Source organism: Equus caballus, chromosome 21, assembly GCF_041296265.1.
Source record: "Equus caballus isolate H_3958 breed thoroughbred chromosome 21, TB-T2T, whole genome shotgun sequence".
Lineage (NCBI taxonomy): Eukaryota > Metazoa > Chordata > Mammalia > Perissodactyla > Equidae > Equus > Equus caballus.
In genome coordinates this window covers 22189397-22204225 of record NC_091704.1, presented here as the reverse complement: position 1 = coordinate 22204225, position 14829 = coordinate 22189397, and the positions used below count along the sequence as shown (strand labels likewise).

General features: G+C 36.1%; 1 protein-coding gene across 13 annotated transcripts in view; it reads left to right on the top strand.

The window, feature by feature from the left end:
• Positions 1 to 14829, top strand: part of ERBIN (erbb2 interacting protein) — a 135567-nt gene that overhangs the window by 30017 nt on the left and 90721 nt on the right. For 4 of the 13 annotated variants that reach the window (XM_070245853.1, XM_070245852.1, XM_070245850.1 and 1 more), the window contains exon 2: positions 8771 to 8935. The exons of the other annotated variants lie outside the window; for them this stretch is intronic. The gene's annotated coding sequence lies outside the window, so the exon portion shown is untranslated. The remainder of the gene's footprint in view (positions 1 to 8770; positions 8936 to 14829) is intronic. 13 annotated transcript variants of the gene reach the window in all.

Sequence of the window (14829 nt, the reverse complement as noted above, 5' to 3'; positions counted from 1 at the left end):
TTTTCAAATGATACTTCATGGGCAGCCTCTTTTTTCAAAAAAAAATTAATCTTTTGTTCTTTCACCATGTGATATAATTTTTAAATAAGATCCGTGTATGTTCAATTTGACTATTATCTTTATTACTTCTTAAAAATGAGGTGGCTTTTTTTCTTTTTTTGAGGAAGATTGGCCCTAGCTAACATCCACTGCCAGTCTTCCTCTTTTTGCTGAGCAAGATTGTCCCTGAGCTAACATCAATGCCCATCTCCCTCTATTTTATATGTAAGACGCCTGCCACAGCATGGCTTGATGGGTGGTGGGTAGATCATGCCCAGGATCCAAACTGGCAAACTCCAGGCTGCTGAAGCACAGTGCGTAAACTTGACCACTACTGGGCTAGCCCCTTGAAGTGACTTTTAGTGGGATGTGAATACAATAGTTAATAGAAAGTCAGATCTAAGGAAAGGAGTGAGGAAACATGTAACTTTTAAGTAATTAGCATCTTTGCTGTTATAGAACATAAGATTTATCTAAGCTTCCTGGGAGCCAAGGTTCTCATTACGCTAAGTAAAGAAATATATCACAAGTTCTTCAGAGGAGACAAAGATTTTCCTTGCATTAAATTCTAAATGATTTCTAAAATGTGAATTCCCTTCTGTAAGAGTTATTTAGAGAGGAATGGACGGTGTTGTTGACAACAATTTAGCAGCACAGATTCGGTAGCTCTCAGACTCTTTTTTATAATAATTTTTTTGTTGTTGATAAAAAGAGAAGGATATAGTATATAAAAAACTCAGTGAAGATAGATTATATATGATGGTACGCTAATGTGCTTCAAAATAATAGATTTTTCTTTTTGTTTTGATACTCTAACTTGATCTAAGAGTAAAATAGGCGTGAATAGATACAGTATTTTTTATTCTCCTCTAGCCATTGTTCTGATTTGGACTTTCGCTAGCTGGGTAGCAGATAATTTTAGGATTTTGCTTTCTAATGAAAAAACGGCATAACGGCGTGTCAGAATTCTGTTTTGCTTGTTGATGCTCTGGAAATCAGTTGAGGAAACGGTATGTTTTAAGAAAGTTGAGAAGTATTTATGTTTGACTAGAAGGCCATTTCTTCTCTGTAGGGGTACTTGCTGTTAGAAAGCTTACAGTTTCCTCAGGAGGCAGGTTTAGATCTGCTACTGGCACCTAATGCAAGTGCTTTATTGAGACCACTAAAAACACCAAAGAGGGGCCAGCCCTGTGGCGTAGTGGTTAAGTTCAGCGTGCTTGGCTTTGGTGGCCTGAGTTCATGGGTTTGGATCCTAGATGTGGACCTACATGACTTGTCAGCCATGCTCTGGTGGTGACCCCTATATAAAGTGGAGGAAGATTGGCACAGATGTTAGCTTAGGACTAATTTTCCTCAGCAAAAAACAAACAAATGCCGAAGAATGTGATACAGATCATTTTGGCTTAAAAGACTTTCAAGATTTCCAGTAGTATAACCAGTCAGATGTCTGCTGTAAAAAAATCCTCATATTTCCAAGAAATGTCATATTTTGGGCAGCATGGTGTCCTGTTTTGCTTGACTGAGTTAACTTAAAAAAACTAAACAACTTTTCAGGGGATTGAAAGAGGTGACTTAGAGTGAGGTATTATTTTACACTATACTTGCCTGTTGGAGTAGGAGTGCCACTGACAGAGATTGTAATTCTTCTAGTTAAGGTATAGCCATTCCTTTTTTCATAGTATGTTAAATGTCAGAACTAATTGTCCTTTTCTTTAATAGACTTGATTTTTCAACAGTTTTAGGTTCACAGAAAAATTGAGCATAAAGTAAAGAGATTTCCCATATACTCCTTGCCCTACACATGTGCTAGCCTCTCCCATTAAAACCATCCCCCACCAGAGTGGTACGTTTGTTACAATTAATGAACCTCCATTGACACATAATTATCACCCAAAATTCATGGTTTACTCTAGGTTCACTCTTGGTTTTGTATATTCTGTGCATTTGGACAAATGTATAATGACATGTATCTGTCATTGTAGTATCATACAGAGTATTTTCACTGCCCTAAAAATCCTCTGTGCTCCACCTAGTCATACTCCCCTGCTAGCACGCAACCCCTGGAAACCTCTGATCTATTCACTGTCTCCATAGTTTTACCTTTTCCAGCTTGTCATATAGTTGGAATCATAGGTATGTATGTGTGTAGCTTTTCAGCTTGGCTGCCTTTACTTTGCAATGTGCATTTAAGGTTCCTCAATGTCTTTTCATGGCTTGATAGCTCATTTCTTCTTAGCTCTGAATAACGCATTGTCTGAATGTACCACAGTGTATTTGTCCATTCACCTACTAAAGGACATCGTAGTTGTTTCCAAGTAGTGGCAATTATGCATAATGCTGCTAAAAACATCTGCATGCAGGTTTTTTTGTGGTCCTAAGTTTCCAGCTCCTTTGGGTAAATACCAAAGAGCACACACAATCCCTGGATTGTATGGTAAGAGTATGTTTAGTTTTATAAGAAACCACCAAATTGTCTTCCAAAGTGACTGTACCATTTTGCCTTCCCATCAGCGTTGAATGAAAGTTTCACATCCTCGCCAGCATTTGGGGCTGTCAGTGTTCCAGATTTTGGCCATTCTAAAGGTTTTCAGTGGTTATCTCATTGTTTTAATTTGTATTTCCCTGATGACATATGATGTGGAGAAACTTTTCATATGCTTATTTGCCATCTGTGTATCTTCTTTGGTGAGATAAATTTTAAGATCTTTGGTCAATTTTTTAATTAGATTGTTTTCTTATTGTTGAGTTTTCAGAATTCTTTGTGTATTTTGGATAACAGTCCTTTTTCAGTTGTATCTTTTGCAAATATTTTCTGCCAGTCTGTGACTTGTCTTCTTATTCTGTTGACATTGACTTTTTCAGAGCAAAAGTTTGTAATTTTAATGAAATCCAGTTTATCGATTGTTTTTTTCACAGATCATGCCTATATGGTGTTGTATCTAAAAAATCATCATATCCAAGGTCATCTAGGTTTTCTCCTACATTATCTTCTAGGAGTTTTATAATTTTGTGTTTTACATTTAGGCCTGTGATTCCTTTTAAGTTAATTTTTGTGACAGGTATTAAGGTCTGTGTCTAGATTCGTTTTTTTTTTTGCTTTTTTGGGGGGGGGGGGCGGTGAAGAAGATTGGCCCTGAGCTAACATCTGTGCCATTCTTCCTCTATTTTATGTGGGATGCAGCCACAGCATGGCCTGATGAGCAGTGCTAGATCCATGTCTGGGATCTGAACCTGCAAACCCTGGGCCACTGAAGTGGAGTGTGTGAACTTAACCACTATGCCACCGGGCTGGCCTCTTCTGCATTTTTTTCATGCATCGTTTTTTGCACGTCCAGTTGTTCCAGCACCATTTGTTGAAAAGACTGTCTTTGCTCCATTGTATTGCCTTTAGGGCTCTATTTTTAAAATTACACAGAGGTATTTTATGGATTTGTGGTCACTTTTTCTCAGAGAAAGGAGGAGTCATTGTGAATTGTGAAGTTATTCTAAAGGTGTCTGCTGTGTCATTTTTTCCCATCATCCATTTTGGTATAGACAGAATATTTGTGTTGAAATTTTAGAGTGTTTCCCACCATAGGCCATGGAGTTTTTATTGCAAAAGACTCCCAAATTCATATGCATATAAGTGTTTTCTCAACAGCAATATTGAAAGTGTAATTATTTTCATGCCAATCCTTGACATTTTTGGACTGAAGGTGTCCACTCATTGAGAATGATTGATGCCGTTATACTCGGAGTCTTAAGACTTGCCTCTTATTTGTCCTGTGACCTTTGTTTAAGTACACATAAAAACCTAATTTAGATGGACATTCAGTATATGTGAATGAACTTGTCACAAAGCACCCAGCAGTTTTTAGCTCCTCTAACATTTTCCCACTTTTCTGCAGAGAATTTTAAAGAAATTTCTTACTTAACAAAAGAAGCTTCAAAAGTCATATTTGAAAAATCAAGGCTAATTCCAGGCATTATAAATTAGATAAGCCCAAGAGGTTTTAAATATAGGTGGGACGTTTCTACAAAGAGCATATGCAGTGGTTGATGTCTGGGACTTTGGAGCCAATAGGGCTGAGCTTAGGAACCCTCCTCAGCCACGTGCCTAATACAAACCCTCATCTGTGAAATAGGAATGAAACTAGAGCATACTTTTTTACAGAATTATTCTGAGAAATAAATGAGATTATGCATATAAGCATTTAGCAGAGTACCTGGCACAGAGCAGCAATCACTAAATGTCCATTTTTGGTTTTATTTTGTATCATCAAGTAGTGAGACTCAATCACTAATCTTTAATTTAAATTCTAACTTTAAGACACAGCCACTTGTAACATTAGGGATGTCAACAGTTAGGAGTTTCTGGTTCCACTTTGGTTAAATGGAATAGTTATAAATAAGTTTGCACTATAGCAAGATAATGTTTTAAACTGTACATTTTCTACTATAATGATTTTTTTTTTTTACTAACACTTGGGATTTCTTCAAAGCCTAAAACATTGTTCTTCTGCTTAATAATAACAAAGGTAATAGTTTTCTGGTATTCAGCATCTTATCAGAATGTTTATGCTTTGCCAGCAAATTCTTAACCATGTGCCATTTTAACTGTTGTCCTTTAGGCTGACTTTTTAAAATAAATTTCTGTCTTGTATCCCCTATTATATTTCTAAGCCCCTGAGGTCAGAGAACCACATGTTATACTTTATGTTCCCATAACACCTTTGTAGTAAGGCAGTCAATAGATAGTGACTAAATGATGTGGTTAAAAAAATAAGAAGAAAAAGTAATGTGTGATTAGTAGAAGCAGCTTAAATTTTTTTGTTTTATTCTTCTCTACATATATGATGCTATTTTACTTTAAAAATAAATGAGTCTTCTGTCGTAAGGGATGTTTGGGATGTCTTAATAAAATTACAGATGTTATACCTAAAATATTAATCTGAATCCTACTAAAAGTGAAACTTTTTGTAGATAAGAATTTCATCAAGTGGCTGTATTTTAAAGCTTTGCTTATAAGTGTTAGTAATTAAGCTTTTAAAATCCCTCTGTAACAAGTGTTGAAAGTGATCTGGTTTTCTTTGGAAGGTTTGTGATGTTTATAATTATACCCAGGTTGAGTTAACCCCCCTGAGTAATAAACACATTAGCTTTACAGAAAAATGTGCATTTTAAACTGGCTTCTTGCTATTTTTGCTGATTTTTTCTTTTTCTTTTCTTTGCTTGTGGTTCCTTCTCTATAGTGTCTCTTCTCTCGAACTTAGGAAAAAATATAAAGAAATTCACCTTAAGAATTTAGGGCCTTGTCTTCACCAGGTGAATTTATGTTTTGATAGAAATTGTTTGGAGAGGGTCCAAAGTAACTAACTAACGGTGGAATTTCAAGCACTGTAGCGCTCACGTCCAGGATTCTCAATTCAGGTCATGCTTTTCAACAAGTTTGGCTCAGTTTCTAGGACAGTGTACACACTGCATAAAAACACTTTATTTATAGACAGCTTCATTTAAAATACCACATAGAGAATCAAAGAAGTAATTAGTTGAAGTGACAGGTGGAAGGACGAGTCTGTAGTAAGGTAAAAAGGCCTCACCCGAGCAAAGGATTTGACTCGGTAGTAAACTTGTATAAAGGTAAACTGAGATCAGCTTATGGAGTTTTGGGTATAAGTAATTTATTTTAAGTTTTTAAAGGAAGAAGGGAGGTAATAAAACAGTTTTAAGGAAAAAGTCAAGTGCTGACTGAAGGAGATTAGGAAATCCGTTTGCAATCTACTATATTAATACATAACAGTGGCATTAACTGGTGTCTTGGTTTCTTTTTCTTTTCCTTAAAGCTATTTTTCCATTGAGCTCTAATTCACATACAGTAAAATTCACTTGTTTCAAGTGTACAATTCAGTAATTTCTAGTTTATAGCTGAATACTATTCCATTGCATGGATATAGAACATTTTGTTTATCCATTTGTTAGTTGATGGGGATTAGATTCTTTCCACTTTTTGGCCACTATGGATAATGCTGCTATGAACATTAGTTACAAGTTTTTCTGAAAGCGTGTGTTTTCAATCCTCTTGGTTACGTACTACCTAGGAGTGGAATTGATGGGTCTTAAAGGTAACTATATTTAACCCTTTGGAGGAACTGCCAAACTTTTCCAAAAGTGACTGCAGCAATTTACATTTCCATCTGTAACCTATGGGGGTTCCAGTTTCTCCACATCCTCCCTAAAACCTCTTATTGCCTGTCTTTTTGGTCATAGTCATCCCTAGTTGGTGTAAAATACTATCTTGTTGTGGTTTTCATTAGTATTTCCCTAATGACTGATGATGTTGAGCATCTTTTCATGTGCTTATTGGCCATTAGTATAACTTTAAGAAATGCCTGTTCAAAGTCTTTGCCCATTTTTAAGTTTTGTCTTCTTTTTATTGTTGAGTTCTAAGAGTTCTTTATATGTTCTGGGTACAAGTCTCTTATCAGATATATAATTTACAAATGTTTTCTCCCATTCTGTGGGTTGTCTTTTTCACTTGTTTGATAGAGCTCATATTCTTTTTAATCTTAGTGTGAATGTCTCTAGTATTTCTTTTATTTTCTTGACATGAAGCTGGTTTGTTTTTTTTTTTTTTTTAGGAGATATCCTTTTTTTAATTTACTAAGATTTTTGTCAAGAATGAGTGCTGTCGTTTATTAGATTCCCTTTTGGCATTGTCAAGAAGACCTATCTTCTTCTCTTTTTTATCTTTGTGTGATGTCCTGTTAATAGATTCTTCTCATATTTATCTTGACAATTCCTAAAATTGATTCTCCTTAGTCATGTTTAGTATTACTACTGCGTTTGAGTTTCTTCTATATAATTTAGGATATTTTGAAGTATTCTTAAATATGAGTGCTATATGGATACTTTATTATAACTTTGATAGGTGTTGGTGTCAGAGGTGTACTGAATTTGTAATGTGAACGGGAAAGTTTTCCATATTTCTTATGAGCGCTGAACCTTGTGATCAAATTCCATTCCTTGAACTTGAAAGTTTGCAAGTGCTTAGGTGCTTAGTGTCTTTTAGAGCGTAATTTGTTGACAAAACCTTAATTTCGTCCGTGATTTTCTATTTCTTGAGACAGTTTTGCAGTGTATATTTTTATGGAAAGTGATGCAAAATTTAAAACACATCACTGCATATTTGAACTTAGTAATTTATTTATTTTAAATACCTCTTTGTTTTGCAATATATAATAAAGGCCTATATTTAGTGCAAAATACAAAAATACTTTTTATCTATGCCATTCTGATTCCTACTGATGTGTTTGTATCTTGAGACTTGCTGGGAAATTGTCTATTCTTAGCGTTTATATTGTGCTGCTCCCACCAAAAACAGAACCAGCTCTTGGATTCATTCATCATTTTTACTTTCTCTACTCTAAATCATTAATTCTTGTTTTTTCCTTTAAATCCCTCTACTAGAAATGGAGACAGAAAACAGGGAGTTGGGATATGCATCTCTGAGGTTAACGTGAGTGGTCCTGTTTTCGTTGTAGCAGGCCATTCTGGTATCTAGCATCACATCGTTTTGGCTCACCTCTGATTTTAACCTTAGGTGTAAGAAAAAGTACCATGAGAGCTCAGAGCCCAGGCTGACCTTCCTAGTGAAAGTGAGCCAGTTAATTTCTCTGCTGTGGGACACCAGCTAGATCAGAACGTAAGCATGGGCTAGTAGTGAAGGAAAGTATGTCCATAGAGGCCATCCTTAATCAGTAGGAGACAGGAGCAGATGGATAACAGCTCGTGTCTGATCCTATAGGCAGGCAATTCTGAGAGACCCTCTGTGTACTTCTCAGGAAGTTTAAGTAGAATGAGCCCCTGTTGTCCTTAAGGATGACTTTGATAATATGCCATTCCTTATATTGACTTTTCTTCCATCTCTGTCATACTGTTTCAGCTCCCTCAGGTCATTTCCTAGACAGGCTACCTGCATTCAAGTCCTTACCTCACCCTTTGCTTTTGGGAGAACCAAAACTAAGACAGATGTCATTAGAGTACTTAGTATTTAAAGAGATGATAATATTTCAAGACTTGAAATGGAATGATCACCAAGGGTATGGGTGTAGATAGAGAAGAGGGCCAAGATCTGCGTTCTCTGCCACTTTAATGTGTTAAGAGGTTGGCCTAAATTGGAGCAACTAGCAAAGGAGACTGAGATATGAACAAAATTAGGAGGATGTGGTGTCTTGGAAGCTAGGTGAAGAAAATGTTAAAGTAGTGGGGAACGATGCTGCTAATAAGTCAGGGGAGATGTGAACTTAGAATTGTCTATTTGATGTAGCAATATGTTAGCCATCGATGACCTAGGAAGAACAGTTTCCCTTGAAGTGATGAAGACAAAAGTCTTCTTTCTTTCCCCATTCTCCCCCTACTTCCTTCCTCTGATTATAGAATGATCTAATGTTAGGCTTTCAGACTTAAGTAAACCAATTTTACCTGGGATGTTTGCATTTGTACCCTTATTTCTAATTGTGGAATGAAAGAGTTTTTCTCTAAAAATAATTAGGCCCTCTTGTTGTTGCATAAATTATGTCATTCCTCCTAAACTGAGATGGAGGAGAATTCTGAAGATTTTTCTTCTACCTTGACCAAGTTTCCTTCATGAAGAGATGAGTCAGGATGGAAATCTTCCATGGGAGTGTTTTTTCTATAAAGAGAACAGTTTCATCTACACTGAAAATCTCCTGATATTTCTGCTTCTTGTTAGGATACAGGAGGATACAAAAAACCTTTGTTCCCCTGGTAAGAATTGAAAAACCTGGAAAGAATAAAAATCACTCTTTGAAAAAGAAGTAGGCCTTGCAAAAATCAGTGAAATCAAGGAAGCCTTAGTGAACTGAATTCCAGAGATGCGTGAACCTCTCATACATAGGTGAGTCAAGAGTGTGGAAGTTTCCCTGCCTGGGGGGCATGTGCTTGGTATCAGTATAGGATGGAGAAGCAGGACTTGCCATAAATGGAGAGACTTTAGGAATTCAGATAAATCATCCAATTCTTGAATGACAGTGTGGGCTTTTGGGAAGGGATGGGAATCTGACAGAGCCCCAAAGGCAAAGTAAGATCATCAAGCCTGATAGTTCCATCTGCCTTGAATGTTGCCCCAAAGCAGCAATAGAGGAGGGGTTGAAGAGCCTAAAGAAATGTGTATTCTTGCCAATTCTAATGGTTCTTGAATCGTGGGACCCTACCGGAGTTGACTCTACAGATAAAGTGAACCAGAAACATGGGGAACTGCAGCCCAAATTCTTCCTACTTCATGTTTTTGGCAAGATCAGAAGGGTGGCGTGGTTGGGCATGGGGAAGTTAGGGGTCAAATCAATCACAGATGAGCTTAATCTAATTAAAGCTGTAGCCAATCCCAGCTCAGATTGATTCTACTAGGAATCTGAATTATCAGTCACTCATCCTAACTGAGAGAAGAGTATAGACTCTCTGGGAAATAAGGAAAACTTAACAAAACACTGTTATACTTAATTTTCAACTGTTATCCAACAAACAGCATCTAGAATACTATGAAAAATTATGAAACATACAAAGAAACAGGAAAATATGATTGTATAAGAGAAAACAGTAAACAAAAGCAGGCTGATAGGTTACCCAGTTATTAGAATTAGGAGACAAGGATTTTAAAGCAATTTACAAGATAATGTATGGGGGATCGGGTATTTCAGGAGAGTAATGGAGACTCTGAAAAAGAACCAAACACAGATTCTAAAACTGAAAAATGGAATATCGTAAAAAACCTGAATGGGCTTAACCACAAGGTTGTAGTAAGAAATAGACTGCAGGAATTGGTAAATGTTTGAATAAATGCGAAAGTCTGTTTTCTAGTTTTTAAATTTATATAAATAACAGTTGATAGTGTAAAGCAAAAAACATATTGTAGGATTTATAATATGTGGAAGTAAAATAATGACAATAGCATGAAATATGGGAGACAGTAAGTGTAAGTATGAGTTATACTTTTTTACATTTCTTAGATCATTTGTGAAGTGGCATAATACTATTTAAAGGTGGACTATGATGAATTAAGAATGCATACTGTATATTCCTAGAGCAACCAAAAATAGTATAGCTAAAAGGTCATAAAATGAGATAATATGGAAAAATATAACTTTATTTGAAGGCAGGAAAAAAAAAGGACAAATATAAAATAGACTTTGTAATAGACTTAATTAAGTAATGTAATAGACTTAATTAAGCCATACTAATGACTATATTAAATATAAATAGTCTAAGTGCACCATCAAAACATAGAAATTGTCAGATTGGATAAAATAGCAAGACCTAACTGTATGCCCCATTCAAATAGGCACTTTATTTATTTATTTTATTTACTTTTTGAGGAAGATCAGCCCTGAGCTAACATCTGCTTCCAATCCTCCTCTTTTTGCTGAGGAAGACTGGCCCTGAGTTAACATCCTTGCCCATCTTCTCTACTTTATATGTGGGATGCCTACCACAGCATGGCTTGACAAGTGGTGCCATGTCCGCACCATGTCCTCACCCAGGATCGGAACCAGGGAACCCCCGGCCACCGAAGCGGAACATGCTCACTTAACCACTGTGCCACTGGGCCGGCCCCAGGCACTTTAAATATAAATACAAATTTGGTTAAAAGTAGTAGATGGAAAAGGATATGCCATATTAACACTTATCAAAAGAAATTTCCTGTTTCTATAGTGATATCAGGCAAAAATATATTTCAAGACAAGGATGATTAGCATATAAAAAGAACATCTTAAAATGGTAAAAGGATGCATTCATCAAGACGATATAAGAACTCTAAATGTGTACTCATTTTGTAATAGAACTTCAAAATACATGAAATAAAAATTGACAGAAATAAAAGGAGAAATAGATCTATTTACACCTATGCTTAGAGATTTCAGTACTTTTCAGTAATTAGCAGGAAAAGAATGCCATACATTGGTAAGGATATAGAAGATCTGAACACCACTATCAACCAATTTAACACATTTATAGAACCATACTCCAAGAGAGGCAGAAAGTGACATTCAGGTGTACAAAGAACCCCCACCAAGGTAGATGTTATGTGGGGGCTATCGAAAAGCTTCAACATATTGTAAAGACTTGAAATCATAGTAGTATGTTCTCTGACTACTATGGAATTAAATTAGAATTCAGTAACAAAATGAGGTTTAGTAGATCCCCAAATATTTTGAAATTAAGGCGATTCTGAATAACTCATGGGTAAAAGGATAAATCAAACGGGAAATTAGAAGCATTTTAAACGAATTCAATAAAAAGATAACATATCAAAGTTTATAATATGCGAGGCCAGCCCTGCGGTCAAGTGGTTAAGTTCATGCGCTCCACTTTGGTGGCCCAGGGTTTCACCAGTTTGGATCCTGGGCACGGACATAGCACTGCTCATCAGGCCATGTTGAGGCAGTGTCCCACATGGTACAACCAGAGGCACTCACAACTAGAATATATAGCTATGTACTGGGGGGCTTTGGGGAGAAGAAGAAGAAGGAAAAAAAGATAGGCAACAGTTGTTAGCTCAGGTGTCAGTCTTTAAAAAAAAAAAATTATAAAATGCAACTTGGAGAATTCATAGCTTTAAATCTTGAATAAGAACGTATTAGAATCAATTATTCAGTTGTTTAAGCTTCATCTTAAGAGTCAGAAAAAGACAATTAAATTCAAAATAAAATAAGAAAATGAATTAAGTGTAAAGTTTCCTCTTTGAAAAAAATCAGTATAGTTGATAGAAAGATTGATGACTTAAAACAACAGTGACTTATATTTGTCTTGAATTTGTGAATCAACATGTGGTCTTTTATCCCAGACTTCTTTATGGCATCGTGTTCTCAGGGTGGCATTCAAAGGAGGTAAAGGCGAAAGTCATAAATCTTGAGGCATAGACACTGTTACTTGCCCAAGAAACTTCTGCTACATTGAGTTGGTATAAACAAGTCACAAGGTCAGCCCAGATTCAAGAAATGGGGAAATAGCTTCGATCTCTTCATCTTAGGTGGTATAAATCATTGTGGCCCTGTTTCTTAATTTATGGTGGTTAGATCAGAAACAGTAAAGGATCTGAGATTTTACCCTACTTACAAGCTAACACGTTAACCTGCCAGAAGGCACAAGACCTCTAGATCAGAGACAGAGTTTATTAATCACTGCAAAAGCAGCAACCAGGGCCATATTTTGTGTCAATTACCTAACCCTTAATCTTCATGGGAGAAACAGAGAATCAGATGGTGCCTGCACAAGCAGCAGTGTGCATTGCAGGAGAGAAATCCCAAGTGAGGAAACTCTGATCTTACATAGGACCATTGGTGACCTATCTTCTCTGGAAGTGAGAGACTTATCTTTACTCTGTAATTTAAGCAAGTCTTTTCTGGAGAGAGGATGTTGTATTGTCTCAGCGTTGCTAAGCATTATTATCTTGGAATGTCTCTTTATATAAATATCTTAAATGGCTGTAAATGCTATTGCTCAGGGGACCCAGACCATGCAGAAATGTGAGATGTTCATGGTGAATTGTTTTCCAAAACAATGTATCCTCTTGCACAATAATTTGTATTCCTCCCATACACAAAATTTGATCACTTTCTTCTCCAAAAGTCTTATCCCTTTAGAATATCAGGCTTGAAGTTCAGTATCTTATCATCTAAAAGAGGTATAAGTACAGGTGAGGCTTCACTATGCCTTTTGTAATTAGAGAAATGCAAAACAAAAATGCACTGAGATACTGATACACACCCACTACATAGGTTAAAATTAAGAAAGACTGAGAGTATCAAGTGTTGGTGAGGATCTAACTGGAACTCTGGGAGTGTTAAGTGATAAAACCACTTTGTAAAACAATCTTTTTTTTTATTAAGTAAAAGTAAACATACTTATAGACTATGACCCAGCAATTTTACTTCCATGTATTTACCCATGAGAACCGAAGCCTGCGGTCTCATAACATTTGTACACAAATGTCTCGTGCTCTTGTTCACAACAGGTTGCCTTGGTCAGGGCATTGACTTGAAGGTAGCACATGGTAACTGTCTGGGGTGATGGAAAGATTTTATATCTTGATTGCAGTCGGTTACATGGATGTACGCATTTGCCAGACTATACGGATCTGTCCATTTTATTAGGTAAATTATATGAAAAATATAAAAATGGAAATTTCTGCAAGTATGGGAGCTCCTTAGTAACCTCAGTATGTATGTCTACTACTTTATTCCACAGTAAGATTTTTTTTAGACGTGTTTAGGCTAACCATGGCTTGATATGACAGTTTGATTAACAGTGCTGATATTGAGGAAATTCTCAGCTTTCTACTGGATTAGAATTAGGCTAGTAGGGATCAGACATTGATGTTAATCTTGTACCCACGAGTGTGAAACTTAGCTATTTCATCAGCCTCCTTTTCTCATTTCCTGCTGTATATGTTGTAGGTATAGCACGTGTTATACATTGTTATCGATTTTGTCCTTTAGAATCAAATGCTCTCATAGGGCATTTATACTTTTTTCGTTACGTAAGTTTTTTTGCCTTTCTATTCTTATTCCTTTTTCATATCACTATTTTTAATTGTTTACTATTCATGTACTTACCGGTAATGGATTAATAATGTCTGTAAAATACCTCAGAACTAAGCGCGGGTATATCAAATACAGGTTAGCAGACACTGTGATAGCCATGATTAAACTAAAATGATCTTATACAACCACTAAATACCATCTACCAGCTGTGGCCATGCTTGAGGAGCCTTTGTTGTGCGTTTTAACTTCTGGACTCATTTAGAAAGATTGCTCCAACATAAGATTTCTCTTAAATCTAGCCAAGTATAATTTGTGATCTCTTTAGATCAATAGGGAAATACAACGTACTATGTTTTAAAAAACGTTTCTAGTGATTTCACTTTTCCATTGTTAAGATAATTCCCAAACTGAGAGTTTCTCAAACAATAGTAGAGAATGAGGAGGGAGAAAAGATGGTGGTTTGAGTATAGATGAAATAAGATTGACCATGTGTTGATTATCGTTGAAACTGTTGGGGAAACAGAACCACATCAGCATTTTGTTTAAGAGAAAGAATCTTGAGTTTTATGTCTAATCTCCTAAATCAGACTCTCTAGGGAGAAGGTACAATAATCTATATTTTTGAAAAACACCCTTACTGAATTTTATTCACCTAGTTATACCATTGTGCCCAACGTTTTATTTATTTTCTTCCTCATGAGTGGCTTTTTTATTGGTAGGAGATTTTGCTAGGACAGTCTATGAATGGTTCCCCAAATCTCTTTATAAAAATGTGTCCATGGGCTCTTCTCTTTCTCTAACTATATAATTCCCATCTGCCTACAAATCCATTGTTGCGACTCTTGCTTCACATTCTACTCTCACTACTGCTCTGTTTTTCTGATATCCTCTATAGCCAAACTGAGTTGTCTATATTTGCTGTGTCGAGTTATCCTCTTATTTCTTGAATCTCCTGCAAAACAGTGTTTTGTCTCCATCACTCTAAATAAGTGATCTTGTCAAGATCAGTGACCTTTACATCACTACACAGTGGCAATTCTAAATACTCTTTAACACAGATAACTTCTTCCTCCTTGAAACATTTTTTTCACTTGGCTTTTCGGATATACGCTGTTTTTAGGTTTTGTTTTGACTCAGTGATTGCTTCTCTTTAGCATCCTTTGCTGGTTGTATCTCTTCTTTCTGACCTCTTATTTTTGTAATATCTCAAGGCTCAATCATTGGACCTGTTCTCCTTTTTATCTATACTCAC